The sequence below is a fragment of the Bufo gargarizans genome, chromosome 4, assembly GCF_014858855.1.
Source record: "Bufo gargarizans isolate SCDJY-AF-19 chromosome 4, ASM1485885v1, whole genome shotgun sequence".
NCBI lineage: Eukaryota > Metazoa > Chordata > Amphibia > Anura > Bufonidae > Bufo > Bufo gargarizans.
In genome coordinates this window covers 526,812,341-526,829,462 of record NC_058083.1, presented here as the reverse complement: position 1 = coordinate 526,829,462, position 17,122 = coordinate 526,812,341, and the positions used below count along the sequence as shown (strand labels likewise).

The window sequence follows — 17,122 nt, the reverse complement described above, 5'->3', positions numbered from 1 at the left end:
GCGGTGTTGGGGGCTTCTCCTTGCCCGTTTCAGCTAGAGCCGTGGTCTGCAACCTATGTCTCTCCAGCTGTTGTGGAACTACAACTCCCAGCATGCCACGACAGCCGCTGACTTGGCAAGGGTGCATTGCGTTACGGAAAATCCTCTAAGCCAGTCAGTCAGTGCAGGGCTGATGGATTTCAAGTGAGAAGCTGCAGAATTCTGGCTGCAGCTTTAGATGTGACTGGAGTATAAGACGCATCAAAACTAAGACAAGCTGAGAAATGTGTTTCTGAATTTATTCAAAATTTTACAAAGAAGTGAAAATCTTAAAAAGCTAAATTTTGTCAATTCTGATCAAATCACCACCAGGTTATCCTATAATGTGTGCTGCCCCGGGGGCGTATATATTAGCAATACTGCGGTCGATGTGTGAGTGTTTAATACTGACGACCTATTCTGATGGTAGGTCATCCGTATTTGATCGGTGGGGGATCGATACCAGGGACCTCTGCCAATCAGCTGCTTGAGGAGGTTGCTGCCTCCTTGCGCCTTACCGAGCACAGCGCCATCCACTGGATAGTGGTTGTGCTTGGTATTGCACCTCAGCCCCATTCACTCGAGTTGTGCCTAGGTCATGTGACCGATGAACGTGATGTCACTGGCCTAGGAAGAGGCCACAGTGCTCACGAAGTGCCACGGCCTCTTTATACAGTGGCGTTACCGGGAGTCGGACCCCCCCCCACCATTGATCTGATATTATCCTGAGGACAGGCTTATGAATAATATGAAAACCCCCTTTTAACGCTACACTGTAAATAATGTATCTGCAAGTATCTATTATCGTGTATCAATGCCTCACAGTTTTAAAGCCCTCTGCTTGCTGTCAATGAATGCTTCCATTTAGACTCCAGAAAACTTTCCTGTCCAGCTCATATCTAATGTATCATCACAGAAAAAGCTAATTGTTCTTTTATTTATTTATTTATTTATTTATATTACGCACTTTTATACTTTGGTTTCCAGACTGACACACTGTGACAAACTCTTAGCTGTGTGAACTCCGCTAACGTTGAGCTTCAGCATAGAGACCATAGATTGCTTACACAAACGATTGAGGACGTGAGGGGTGTTTAACATCTGAATTAAGGTTAACGTTCACGTTCGGTGACAGCAAGCAGAGATCTTGACTATTGTAAGGGTTTATAGTGGGAGTACACTGGCTACGGTTACATTGCGTCCCACTGCTGACCACATGTTGCAGCTTTAGGCTCCATTCACACGTCCGCAATGTGTTTTGCGGATACACGGAGACACGGATCCGCAAAACACGGAAAGCTGCAATGTGCGTTCCGCATTTTGCGGACCGCACATTGCCGACATAATAGAATATGCCTGTTCTTGTCCGCAATTGCGGACAAGAATAGGACATGTTCTATTTTTTTGCGGAAACGGAAGCACGGATGCGGAAGTGCGGATCCGCAAATGTGGATGCGGACAGCACATTCCGTCCCCATAGAGAATGAATGGGTGTGCACACTTTCCGCAAAATTGCGGAAAGGATGCAGACCCATTTTGCGGACGTGTGAATGGAGCCTTACACTGCACAGTACAGCATCGTTGCTGCGTTCAGGTTACATTTTCGTTTGCCGCTTATCTTTCCTCTTCTGGTCGCGTCGCTGCAGCCATCGTTACAGTGTCATCTCCCGTCCTCTTGGCAGAGAAGAGTAATGACTCCTTAAACAGCAGAGACTTATTACTGAATCCTCTCTCCATTAATCCGGGCGCTTTATTAATGACTCTCGCTTCTTTAATATCTATTCTGCCAGCAAGCAGAGGACGGCATAGCTCCGCTTGTTGTCAGCTATGTATTAATTGCCGACATTTCTGCATCACATAATAATGAGAAGTAATATTTCACCGGCGGGAGGCGAGGAAAGCTCCATCCGCCGTGGCCCCGGCTACAATGTAGCACCGTCAGCATCGCCCTATCGTATCACATTGTATCCATCCGGTTTGCAATTTTTTGGGATATTATTACTACTTGCTTTAACCCCTTAAGGACCCTGGGATTTTCCATTTTTGCGTTTTCGTTTTTCACTCACCGCCTTCCCATAGTCCTAACCCTTTTTTTTTTTCCATTCACATAGCCTTATGAGGGCTTATTTTTTGCGGGACAAGTTGCATACCATGTAGTAGGGATCGGGAAAAAAAACTCCAAATGGGGTAGAATTGGGAAAAAATGCAATTCTGATAAAGGTTTTTTTGTTAGTTTTTTTTTACACTGTACACTATGCGGTAAAATTGAACTGTTATCTACATTCTCCAGGTCAGTAGGGTTCCAACGATACCACACTTGTATCATTTTTCTTGTGTTTTAATACTGAAAAAAAAAAAAAAACCTTTGAGTAAAAAATATATTTTTTCATAACCATATTCTGACCCCTATAACTTTTTTGTAGCTATGTGTACGGGGCTGTGTGAGGGCTCATTTTTTGAGGGACGATCTGTTCTTTTCATTAATACCAATGTTAAGTGTGTGCGACTTTTTGATCACTTTTTATAAAAAAATAATTGTGTTATGAAGTGACAAAAAATTGCACATTTTTATTTTATTTTTCCCGCTACGCCATTTGTCATTAATATTGTTTTATTTTAATAGTATGGGCATTTTCGCACGCGGCGATGCCCATGATGTTTACTTTTTTCATTGGTTAAGTATTTTTATTTTAAGGAAAGGGGGGCAATTTGAACTTTTAGGTTTAAAAAAATATTTGTAAAAACTTTTTTTTACTTTTTTTTTTAAACTCACCTTGGGTGACAATAACTGCCAATCATTAGTATTCAGTGATGGCTAAATAGCTATCATTGAAGACTTCATTTGCACTATATCAGGCATGCTCAACCTGCGGCCCTCCAGCTGTTGCAAAAAAACTACAACTCCCAGCATGCCCGAACAGCCTACAGCAGGGCATTGTGGGAGTTGTAGTTTTACAACAGCTTGAGGGCCGCAGGATGAGCATGCCTGCACTATATCAATACAAGGCTGCCCCCTAGTGGCCTGTATTGATATATACATCTAATTGACTCTGAAGCCGGCTTGAGGCTTCGGTCAATTAGATCGAGGTAACAGATTCCCCGATCTCAGTCGGGGAACGCTGTTTCCGGACCGGAAGCGCAAGACTTCCGGTTTCCGGTCTGGGCAGATGCCGTGGTCACATTTGACCACTGCATCTGAAAGGTAAGATGTATGCGATTAGCCTTATCGCTGAACGCATACACGTGGCGCGGGTCTCTGCTATTTAAATACTTTGTAGGATCACCTTTTGCTGCAATTACAGCTGCAGTCTTTTGGGGGACGTCTCTACCATTTAGAGGCTGACATTTTTTGCCCATTCATCTTGGCAGAAGAGCTCGCGCTCAGTCAGTTTGGATGGAGAGCGTCTGTGAACAGCGATGTTCATGTCTTGCCACAGATTTCTTGAAATCACTTACCTTGAAAATATAAGTGGCCCCTCCGCCTCCTCCTCCTCCGCCGGCCCATTCGCTAACACTCCCATTGATTCTGATTTCTTCCTCGATCTGGTTACTTTCGCCCATGCACACCATCTTCAGGACGGGGTCGGTCTGCGAGAGAAGAGACTGGTATTTATCACCGGGTTCTCTGCCCTTTATTGAAGTGAATGGAGGACGTACCAGGAGGAGCTTGGATTGCAAGCTCCCCGGGCCGCATGTGGGCGGTTATGTGGATGCTCCGACCTCAGTGTAGAAGTGCCTTTCCCTTCTGTACTAATCCCAGAGGACATATAAGGGGAGAGTCTGAGCAAGGACAGGAGGAAGAGCAGCTCTGCAGCACAAAATACTGCTCAAATGAGAATAAGGAAATATGATTTTTAAAGAGATATAGTATTATTACCTGTTTTTTGTCACCCTTTGCTTTACCTTGGGCGTTTATATCACATTGACTAATGTTTAGAATTGTCTTACTTGGAAACCATCAGCAAGCAGGTATTGTAATGGATTGTGATCTAAATCGTCTAATTACCTTGTGACTAATTAATGCCTGCATTGGGTTAATAAGTAGTGATGAGCGGCAGGGGTCATATTCGAATTTGCGATATTTCGCGAATATTTTGTAGAATGTTCGTCGAATATTCGCAAATTCGAATATTCGTTATATTCTACGATTTTTTTTACTCGAAAAATCGGCAAGGTAATGATTGTGTAATATGCAAATTTTCGTAATTTGAATTTTCGGATTTGAATTTTTTATCGCGAATTTTTCCACTTACAACTATTAGACAAAGATTATAGCACTATATTAGCTAAATTGCTGTATATTCGTTTTTTTTTCCGAATATTCGCTATATTGCTATAACTTTGTTTTTTCGAATATTTGTAATATTCTAAAACAAGAATATATAGCAATATAGCGAATATTCAAAAAAAAACAAATATAGAGCAAAATTTGTAAACACTACTACTCCTAAAGTCAAGTATATTGCAGCCTTCTCATTGGCCCACAAGCTAGAAGCAGGGAGGGATCGTGTGTACTGATTAACAAAAAAAATAAAAAAAATCGAATATTCGAAATTACGAATATATATAACTATATTCGAAATGTTCTCAAATTTTCGAAGTTCCTATATTCGCGATAAAAATTTCAATATTCGTGATCAACACTATAAATAAGATGGGCTGGACACCCGGTTCATACACAGCCAGGCTGGATTATGTAGTCGCAGTACTAAATGAGGCTTTGTTCACACATTGCGTCCATGTTCCTGCACATTTTTGCCACAGTTTTCTGAAATTGTGACAAAACCGCAGCGATGCGGTCAATGGTAGTATAAACACAGACATAGGATACACAATATACGTTTTGAATAGTATATCAGCCAAAATAAGCTTGCTGATGGTTTCCAGTTAGGCTATTGTTTCCCTACATTGCACTTAGAGAAAGATTCATATAATGGATGTAAAATCTACCTGGAATATGTGAAAAATATAAAACAACAGACTGATCACTACTTACTGATGATCATACTCTATATTCCTGTTATTATAATGTCATGCATTGCAGTACATCCGTTTTCATTTTGAAGGGTGTGATTACTTTTGCAACTGATTTATATGACTTCAATGCAACTCAAATAAGAAAGAAATGTACAGTATGCTACTCTGCACACAGCTTTGCTTAAGGCCTCTTGCACACGACCGTATGGCTTTTTCAGTATTTTGCGGTCTGCAAAAAAACGGATCCGCAAAAAATACGGATGACGTCCGTGTGCATTCAGTTTTTTGCGGAACGGAACAGCTGGCCCCTGATAGAACTGTACTATCCTTGTCCGTAATGCGGACAATAATAGGACATGTTCTATCTTTGAACGGAAGTAAAATAAGAAAATACGGAAACGGAAGGTATACAGAGTATCTTCAGTTTTTTTGCGGATCCATTGATAGGACAGACCGTATACCAGAATGCAAAAACGGAACGTAAACGGAAAAAAAAAACGTGTGCAAGAGGCCTAACAATCTCCTATCAGCTTTATGCAGAGCTGTATCTCCATGGTAACAGACTACAAACAAATTCTGTGTAGTCTGATCCTGCAGTTGACCCACTGTGTCAACCAAGCAGATTCGGCTTGGGGCTACTACTAAGGCCTCTTGCACACGAACGTTTTCTTTTTCCGTTTATGTTCCGTTTTTTGGCGTACCGTATACGGGACCATTTATTCAAAGGATCTGCAAAAAAAACTGAAGATACTCCGTATGCCTTCCGTTTCTGTATTTCCGTTTTTCCGTTCTGTTCAAATATAGAACATGTCCTATTATTGTCGGCATAACGGACAAGGATAGTACAGTTCTATCAGGGGCCAGCTGTTCCGTTCCGCAAAAAACTGAATGCACATCCTTATTTTTTGCGGATCTCAAAATACTGAAAAAGCTATACGGTCGTGTGCAAGAGGCCTAAGGTTGTTATTCTGGCAGCCCCCCAGTCTTCCCTGGCTTTAACCCCTAGACAGGGATCTGGACTTCACTGCAGGGGAACCACTAGGCTACTACCTCCTGGAGTAGTCCCGATGTAGTTGACAACTGACCCACGGGGACCAGAGACACTGGTGCTGGGCACCAAAAGAACAGGCAAATCGTAGTCAGTAACAGGCTGAGATCAGGGCAGGCAGAGAACATGCAAACAGAGGTCAGGGAAGGCAGGGTCAGAACAAAGAATTTAATAGGGGTTATGTCAGAAAGTGAAGGGTCAAAATCTAGAAAACGGGCAGAAGTCAGTACATGGGCAGGCAAACATAGAAAAGCACACCTTTGCAGCAACTAGCGAACTAGAACCTATTGCTCAGGCAGCCTCCCATAGGAAAGATGCCTTTGCTGGTGAAGATAAGGGTGCATGTGCACTGGTCCTTTAGAAGGTGGAGAGTGGGCATGCAAGCCCTACGGGCAGAGAGAGGCCTAGCTGGCAAGAAGCAGACCTCAGCCTGCCTGAAGGGACAGAGCTACTCTGGTGGCTGGGTCCACCAGGAAGTGGGGAAGAAAAACCGTGTGGTCCGCACCGCTGGAACCCGAAGTGCAGGAACTGGTGAGCAGAGCAGGGGTGACCACAGACCATCACAGACCACCACTGTAACATCTGCGTTACTCTACAACCTTTGTCTTTTAATGTGAAGAGTAAAGGACTGATTTTAGAAATTGGTGAGCATCTCACATTCTACCTTCATTGGATGGCAGCGGTCTTGCTGCCGAGCATCACCGTTTTGCCAAGTGACCGCACGCTGACCGCAGTCTCGAGTCCTTCCCTGCACGCTGGATCCTGGACCATGTGAGGTCGTGCAGACTTTTTTCTAGAATTATGCATCAGACCAGGAAAGTATTGATGCCTCCTGTTTACTGGCCGGAGGGGATGTCAATACTAATGCAATATACTCTGCGCTGCCACATCCTCATTATGGCAGTCATTGTAAATGAGAAGTCTGAGCCGTAGATCACATGGTGCTGGGCCGACCAATGAAATGAGATTACACAGAGGTATGAGAGCCACAAATAATGTCACACTAATGAGAGTCACAGAGAACATAGATGACATCCGGCAGGACAATGACACCTGGGAGGCAGGACACTGATAACAGGACAATGACACCTGGGGGGCAGGACAATGATAACTGGGGACAGAACAATGACACATGGGGTGCAGGACAATGACACCTGGGGGGCAGGATAATGATAACTGGGGACAGAACAATGACACATGGGGTGCAGGACAATGACACCTGGGGGGCAGGACAATGACACTTGGGAGGCAGGACACTGATAACAGGACAATGACACCTGGGAGGCAGGACAATGATAACTGGGGACAGAACAATGACACATGGGGTGCAGGACAATGACACCTGGGAGGCAGGACAATGACACCTGGGGGGCAGGACACTGATAACAGGACAATGACACCTGGGAGGCAGGACACTGATAACAGGACAATGACACCTGGGAGGCAGGACACTGATAACTGGGGACAGGACAATGACACCTGGGGGGCAGGACAATAATAACTGGGGACAGGACAATGACACCTGGGGGGCAGGAGACTGATAACTGGTGACAGAACAACGACACATGGAGTGCAGGACAATGACACCTGGGAGGCAGGACACTGATAACAGGACAATGACACCTGGGGGGCAGGACACTGATAACTGGGGGACAGAACAACGACACATAGGGAGCAGGACACTGATAACTGGGGGACAGAACAATGACACCTGGGGGGTAGGACAATGACACCTGGTGGACAGGACAATTACATCTGTCGGACAGAACGACACATGGGGACAGGATAGTGACACTTGGGGGGGGGGGGGGACAGTGACACTTGGGGGGGGGGTGCAGTGACACTTGGGGGGGGACAGTGACACGTTGAGGACAGGAAAATGACACCTGGGTACAGGCTACTGACACTACTAGTGATTAGATTGTCAGCTCACTGGGGACAGATGTGAGTGATGACCATCTTTGTACCGCGCTGCGGGACATGTTGGTGACATACATGAATGTATTACATTACTTGTACATTAGATCCACTTACTCTGGGGCAGGCGTCTTCACCTTGCTGACCGACCAGTATGTACAAGATGTCGTCCTTCTGTAACTCGAACACCCCGACCAGCGCCGTCCCGTGCGCCCTAGAAGGGGTTTTTACCCCAATCCCACCGGCTGCTCCATAACCAGAGATCCTGAGGAGAGAAGGACAAGAAGTGACCACTGGACAATCTGCTGCCTCCATTACAGAGGAGAACCTACAGGACACCCAACCTCAGCTGCCATCAATAAGAACCGGCTACATTATATCCTGCACCGCACACATCTACCACTAGCCTTAGAGCGCCGAACCACATAATTACACAAATATTATGGTCCAAAAATAAAGATCAATAAATCCGAGGCCCAAACGGGGGCAAAAAGGAAGCTAAAATAGAACTTTTAATGACTACAATAAAATGTCTGGGTAATAGCAGCTATCAAAAAAGACAAAACACATAAACGCCAAGTATTAGAAATCCGGACACCTGTCCCTAGTCCGGACGGAATCCCTGATCAACCCTATAGGATAGTTCCCGACGTGCCACGTTTCATACAATACTCATCAGGAGGATTATTTCCAGGGCTTGATAAGAATGGACAACAATTCCTAATGGTCATTGGCCCAAGGAGAATGCCGGGGGGTAACGATGCCCCTAGTGATGGTGAGCCCGTCAGTGCTGATGCCACACAAAAGAAGGACCCACAGGGCGCCCTCAGACAAGACTCCCCACACGGACCGTGGGGTCTTCCTTTGTGTGGCATCAGCACTGACGGGCTCACCATCACTAAGGGCATCGTTACCCCCCGGCATTCTCCTAGGTCCAATGACCATTAGGTATTGTTGTCCATTCTTATCAGGCCCTGGGAATAATTCTCCTGCTGAGTATTGTAAGAAACGTGGCACCTCGGGAACTATCCTATAGGGTTGATCAGGGATTCCGTCTAGGACCAGGGACAGGTGTCCGGATTTCTAATACTTTGCATTTAAGTGTTTTGTCTTTTTTGATAGCTGCTATTACCCAGACATATGGCCGTATTGCGCAAGTGCATCCTGCATCACGGATCGTGGACCCATTCACTTCAATAGGTCCACAATCCGGGAGATGCGGAACAGAGGCTTGGATCGGAAGCACTGCGGAGTGCTTCCGTGGATTTACTGTACGTGCCTCCTCACCGCAAAAAAGTAGCGCATGCACTACTTTTTTGCGGTGTGGATCGTAGGATTTAGATCGCGGACCCCATTCAAGTGAACGGGTCCGTGAGCCGCATGCGGCTGTCCCACGGTCGGTTCGCGTGCATTGTGGACCGCAATTTGCGGTCCACAGCACGGTCACAGAGCCCTTACGTTCATGAGCATGAGCCCTTACAAAGTCGAAGGAGCAGGGTCCCCAGCATCACAGAGGATTTCAGGAGAGGAGTGTGCTGATCTTGTGAAGGTCACAGACTGATAGTTACATAGTGGAAGGAGCAGGGTCCCCAGCATCACAGAGGATTTCAGGAGAGGAGTGTGCTGATCTTGTGAAGGTCACAGACTGATAGTTACATAATGGTAGGAGCAGGGTGCCCAGCAGCACAGAGGATTTAAGGAAATTATTGTGCTAATCTTGTGGAGGTCATAGACTGACCCTAAGTTCACACCTGAGCGTTTTACAGTGCGTTCAAACGCGCTGTAAAACGCTCAACACGTGAAAACCAATGCTTCCCTATGGCCCTAGTTCACACTTGAGCGTTTTACAGCGCGTTTGAACGCGCTGTTTAAAAGCCCAACGCATAAACAAGTTCTTGAGCTTTTTCTTGGGCGTTTGTCGCGCGTTTTGGCCCATAGACTCGTTGGAGAACACTGCAGTCAATCACAAACGCGTGTTTACTATTGCAAAAAACGCGCATAAAAACACGCGACAAATACGCGCGTAAAACGCACGTCTCAGAAACGCTCAGGTCTGAACCCAGGGTGAAAGTTACATAGGGGAAGGAGCAGGGTCCCCAGCAGCACAGAGGATTTCAGGAGAGGAGTTTGCTGAGCTTGTGGAAGTCACAGAGTGAGAGTTACATAGTGGAAGGAGCAGAGACTTTAAATCTGTCCATTACTATACACAGGCATATAGCTGGTATGGGAAGTCAGTGATCAGGTACACTGCTGAAGATTGCGAGCTCTTGCGACCAGGTCAATACATAATCTGTAGGTATGCAAGTTTTAATCATGCCATGGCTGAGTATTATAAGAAGGGCAGATTATAATCTCGTGCCGCTAAACTGTTCTTAAAACAGCAAGATATTAACTAGAGGCAGAATATAAATACCCAGAAGAGTCTAATTATCATCAAGTAATTACACAGCTCAAGAGACAGATGTTAATGAGAAGGACCGAGCGCCGCTGATCTCATGTAATTACAGCCTGAAGAGCACCATGCCGTGAAAATCACCGCCAATAACACGCGGCCATCAAACGGACCACACCAAGGGGAGGACGAGAGGACCTAGAACTAAACGTACAGTACAAAGGAGGAAACTGCAATAGATAGAGGCCTACCATACTCCATACTGTACATAGGAGGCAGTAATATAGCAGTTATATTCTTATACATAGGAGCAGTATTATAGTAGTAATATTCTTGTACATAGGAGGCAGTATTATACTAGTTATATTCTTGTACATAGGAGCAGTATTATAGTAGTTATATTCTTGGACATAGGAGGCAGTATTATACTAGTTATATTCTTGTATATAGGAGCAGTATTATAGTAGTTATATTCTTGTACATAGGAGCAGTATTATAGTAGTTATATTCTTGTACATAGGAGGCAGTATTATAGTAGTAATATTCTTGTACATAGGAGGCAGTATTATACTAGTTATATTCTTGTACATAGGAGCAGTATTATAGTAGTTATATTCTTGGACATAGGAGGCAGTATTATAGTAGTTATATTCTTGTACATAGGAGGCAGTATTATAGTAGTTATATTCTTGTACATAGGAGCAGTATTATAGTAGTTATATTCTTGTACATAGGAGGCAGTATTATAGTAGTTATATTCTTGTACATAGGAGCAGTATTATAGTAGTTATATTCTTGGACATAGGAGGCAGTATTATAGTAGTTATATTCTTGTACATAGGAGGCAGTATTATAGTAGTTATATTCTTGTACATAGGAGGCAGTATTATAGTAGTTGTATTCTTGTACATAGTAGCAGTATTATACTAGTTATATTCTTGTACATAGGAGCAGTATTATAGTAGTTATATTCTTGTACATAGGAGCAGTATTATAGTAGTTATATTCTTGTACATAGGAGCAGTATTATAGTAGTTATATTCCTGTACATAGGAGGCAGTATTATAGTAGTTATATTCTTGTACATAGGAGGCAGTATTATAGTGGTTATATTCTTGTACATAGGAGGCAGTATTATAGTAGTTATATTCTTGTACACAGGAGCAGTATTATAGTAGTTATATTCTTGTGCATAGGAGCAGTATTATAGTAGTTATATTCTTGTACATAGGAGACAGTATTATAGTAGTTATATTCTTGTACATAGGAGGACGTATTATAGTAGTTATATTTTTGTACATAGGAGCAGTATTATAGTAGTTATATTCTTGTACATAGGAGGCAGTATTATAGTAGTTATATTCTTGTATATAGAAGCAGTATTATAGTAGTTATATTCTTGTACATAGGAGGCAGTATTATAGTAGTTATATTCTTGTATATAGAAGCAGTATTATAGTAGTTATATTCTTGTACATAGGAGGCAGTATTATAGTAGTTATATTCTTGTATATAGGGGCAGTATTATAGTAGTTATATTCTTGTACATAGGAGCAGTATTATAGTAGTTATATTCTTGTACATAGGAGCAGTATTATAGTAGTTATATTCTTGTACATAGGGGCAGTATTATAGTAGTTATATTCTTGTACATAGGAGGCAGTATTATAGTAGTTACATTCTTGTACATAGGAGGCAGTATTATAGTAGTTACATTCTTGTACATAGGAGGCAGTATTATAGTAGTTATATTCTTGTACATAGGAGCAGTATTATAGTAGTTATATTCTTGTACATAGGAGCAGTATTATAGTAGTTACATTCTTGTACATAGGAGGCAGTATTATAGTAGTTATATTCTTGTACATAGGAGCAGTATTATAGTAGTTATATTCTTGTACATAGGAGGCAGTATTATAGTAGTTATATTCTTGTATATAGAAGCAGTATTATAGTAGTTATATTCTTGTAGATAGGAGCAGTATTATAGTAGTTATATTCTTGTACATAGGAGCAGTATTATAGTAGTTATATTCTTGTACATAGGAGGCAGTATTATAGTAGTTATATTCTTGTAGATAGGAGCAGTATTATAGTAGTTATATTCTTGTACATAGGAGCAGTATTATAGTAGTTTTATTCTTGTACATAGGAGCAGTATTATAGTAGTTTTATTCTTGTACATAGGAGCAGTATTATAGTAGTTATATTCTTGTACATAGGAGCAGTATTATAGTAGTTATATTCTTGTACGTAGAAGCAGTATTATAGTAGTTATATTCTTGTACATAGGAGCAGTATTATAGTAGTTATATTATTGTACATAGGAGCAGTATTATAGTAGTTATATTCTTGTACATAGGAGCAGTATTATAGTAGTTATATTCTTGTACATAGGAGCAGTATTATAGTAGTTATATTCTTGTACATAGGAGCAGTATTATAGTAGTTATATTATTGTACATAGGAGCAGTATTATAGTACAGAATGCATAGTAAAATAGCGCTGGAGGGGTTAAAAAAAAAGAAAAAATAATTTAACTCGCCTTAATCCACTTGATCGCGCAGCCGGCTTCTCCTTCTGTCTTCATCTTGGCTCTTTGTAGCAACAGGACCTGTGGTGACGTCACTCCGGTCATCACATGATCCATCACCATGGTAAAAGATCATGTGATGGATCATGTGATGACCGGAGTGACGTCACCACAGGTCCTGTTCCTCCACACAGCTAAGATGAAGACAGAAGGAGATGCCGGCTTCGCGATCAAGTGGATTAAGGTGAGTTAAACATTTTTTTTATTTTTTTTAACCCCTCCAGCGCTATTATACTATGCATTCTGTATTCAGAATGCTATTATTTTCCATTATAACCATGTTATAAGGGAAAATAATAAAATCTACAGAACACCAATCCCAAACCCGAACTTCTGTGAAGAAGTTCGGGTTTGGGTACCAAACATGCGTTTTGCACTCGCGTGAGAAAAATCACACATTATTACAATGTTTTGCACTAGCGCGGAAAAATTGCGCGTGTTCCCGCAACGCACCCGCACATTTTCCCGCAACGCCCGTGTGAAAGAGGCCTTATTGTTGCTTTTCCTGCTTTACAGCTGGTCGATTTGTTACACTGTATCAGTGTAGATAATGTAAAAACCGTAATATAAATTTCTGGGTTCCTTGCATATGTAAAGGGTGCAGGGCGGGCGAGAAGAGGCTATGGAGCGGCCAAAAATCATGCTGATACACGTTTTTCAGATCATTTTCTAAAAAAATGATTTTTTAAATTGCTCTTTGATCGGTAACGGGCGCCTGGTTTCGCAGGTTTACCCATTCAAAATCAACAATCCATGAATTTTTTACAATGAATATGAGAAATGTGTCGACTCATAAGTCATGTGGGATCTTTTGCTGCTCAGCTCCTGGCACCGTCTCCCTGGCTCCGCTCCCTTAGGCGACCTCCAGACGGGTGCAGGTTCACAGACAGAATTTCCATATGCATTTTCGTGCAGATTACTCTGCGTTCCCACAATAACCCTGCTTTCACATGCGCGTTTTTTGTAATAGTAAACGCGCGTTTGATGCGCGTTTGTGTGATTGACTGCAGTGTCCTATGGCCACAAAACGCCCCAAAGAAGCTCAAGAACTTGATTATGCGTCGGGCGTTTTACAGCGCGATCGTACGCGCTGTAAAACGCCCAGGTGAGAACCATTCCCATAGGGAAGCATTGGTTTTCATGTGTTGAGCGTTTTACAGCGCGTTTGAACGCGCTGTAAAACGCTCAGGTGTGAACCCAGGGTATATCTTCTCCAACATTCACACTTATAAGGCCCCTTTCACACGGCGGGAAGGAACTCCGGCGTGTGAACAGCCTGTCGGATCCGTGCTGCCGCTAGTGCACGCGTGCCCCCGGACTACCGCTGCGGCCTCATTGACTATAATGGGGGCAGGGCGAAGTTCCGGCGGCAGCACGGCAGCGCATGCCGAGAGGCGGCAAGAATAAAAGTGCGGCCAGCTGTGCTGCAATATTTAGTCGCATGGCTGGTTTGATGCCGCGTTTGACAGTTGGACGGGACGGGGGCGTGTCAGGGTCCGTAACAGGTGTACATCCAAGGGCCAGGTGCACGGACAGCCATATAGCGCCCAAGTTATGATGAGACACACGCCTCGTCATAAATTAGCCGGATCTTACAGCAGTGTGTGTGTGGGGGGGTAATCTAAGACAGGCGTAGAAGAGCCGGTCTTAGTTAATGACCCCCAATGTGTACATGAGTTTTGGCAAATCTCATTCGCTTTGCTGGTGATGTATTACGCGGTTGTTTTTCTGCATGAAAACCCGCAAAGTAAAAAACAGGGCACGCAATCCGCATCATGTGCATGAGGCCTAACTCCTGTCTCGGGCTCCATGTTTCCATTCACCGACAGGAAGCAGAGTACTTTAAAATGGTGAAGAATTTGAACAAAATATATTGAAAAGTTATGAGGGAGGAAGTTATGAGACTCTAGATTGCCAGCTCATAGGATCACACTGTGGGGGTCATTTACTACATAAGACCCCGTTTTGCAATTTTTTTTATGTCATTTTTTGACCTCATCATAGAGTAGGTGAATCCTCCGGCAAAGCAGAGTGAAAATGACCCCCAATGTCTATGGTACTTAGAAGCCATACAAAAAATGCTTTTAAAGGGAACAGTGCTAACATACACTTAAAGGGGTGGGGGTCTCTGCTTTGTTCAATTGCCAGGGTCTGACAATAAAGGAATCACACAGTGTCCTCCTGCTGGGTCCTCCAGAGATCAGCTATAATCTGTGATGAAACCTGGAAGTCTTCAATTATCCTGCAGCGCCACCACAGGGGAAATAAAGCATTACACCCTGTCCACTTCCATCAATGAGCCGGACAGGTCAGATCCTCCAGAGAGAGAGACTGAGGATTCCTGAACAGAGGACCCCCCCATATTAGCCCAGAATTCACTAATGGGGTGTATGACAACGGGGTATCAGTAATAACTCGACCTACCTGTATCTGTTGGTCTCCGGCACGCGCCAGATCTGCACGCCTTTTAGGTTCCCCGTTCCCACAATCACGCTGAAGTTTTCATAGGCTTCGTCACAAAGCTTCTGACTGGGTCCATGGGGGCCGCTGGCACCGCACGTGGTAAAGAACCAGTAACCTGCAAGATATGGATCAGGACTAAACTGCATATACCGTAACATCACGATCCCCCATCATACCTCTGCCCGATTAGAGGTCTGCACCCCTGAGCCCCCCAAGCGACCCTGACCCAGGAGCTGTTGTGCCCATGTACCCCCTATGGCTATATCCCTGGCCTGTGGGTCATGTGACTGGTTACACTTACAGATCCCTGATACTTTGTTACAATCCTGTCTGGAAATTTAAAGGGACGGTGAACCCTCTTTTCATCTTCTCTTCATTACTGTGCAGGAGCATGCGATGAGCCGCTCGTCCCGCTGATCAATCAGTTGGCGGCCATTAAGGTTTGTCCAGTATCCTGGACTTTAATCATTATAATGATAACTGGAGCGGCGCGGTGGGCGGAGCCATGCTCAGATGACTGGTCCGAAATGTCTTTATTACATGTCACCTATACAACGATGTATAATGAGCAGGTCTTGTGATGTCATGCCGGATAATGAGGGATTCGAAGCCACAAAAAGCAAATCCCGGAGCCAAGAGGATCTCCAGAATCAGTCCTCATGTACTATGGACAGGGGCGCCAAGAAATTATAGGGTCATAGCGCAAAACTCCGCCTACTACGCCCAGTTAGACGTCACCAGTCCGTGTTAAGTCTATGTGAGGAGTCGTTCTGTTATCTGTCTGTATAGAGGAGCTCGTCTATCTGACGTGATAAATGGATGGAATTCAACGGGCCACCGAGCAAACCGCGCCCTAATATGGCGGAGTATTTGATGCTTTTCTCCATGGAGCTTAGTTTAGCCATCACAATGATACTTCCCAAAATGCAAATCACTAACACTGAACAAACAGGGAATACTGGGAGATTTCAGCACTAAAGTCTGTAGAATTGTGAATTCAGCTCTGGAGTATAATACAGGATGTAACTCAGGATCAGTACAGGATAAGTAATATAATGTATGTACACAGTGACTGCACCAGCAGAATAGTGAGTGCAGCTCTGGAGTATAATACAGGATGTTACTCAGGATCAGTACAGGATAAGTAATATAATGTATGTACACAGTGACTGCACCAGCAGAATAGTGAGTGCAGCTCTGGAGTATAATACAGGATGGAACTCAGGAACAGTACAGGATAAGTAATGTATGTACACAGTGACTGCACCAGCAGAATAGTGAGTGCAGCTCTGGAGTATAATACAGGATGTTACTCAGGATCAGTACAGGATAAGTAATATAATGTATGTACACAGTGACTGCACCAGCAGAATAGTGAGTGCAGCTCTGGAGTATAATACAGGATGGAACTCAGGATCAGTACAGGATAAGTAATGTAATGTATGTACACAGTGACTGCACCAGCAGAATAGTGAGTGCAGCTCTGGAGTATAATACAAGATGTAACTCAGGATCAGTACAGGATAAGTAATGTAATGTATGTACACAGTGACTGCCCCAGCAGAATAGTGAGTGCAGCTCTGGAGTATGATACAGGATGTAACTCAGGATCAGTACAGGATAAGTAATGTAATGTATGTACACAGTGACTGCACCAGCAGAACAGTGAGTGCAGCTCTGGAGTATAATACAGGATGTAACTCAGGATCAGTGC

The 17,122-nt window shown here is 43.6% G+C and overlaps 1 pseudogene; it reads right to left on the bottom strand.

Annotated features, from left to right (window-relative positions):
• LOC122935550 overlaps positions 1-17,122 on the bottom strand; it is a 152,620-nt pseudogene that overhangs the window by 77,312 nt on the left and 58,186 nt on the right.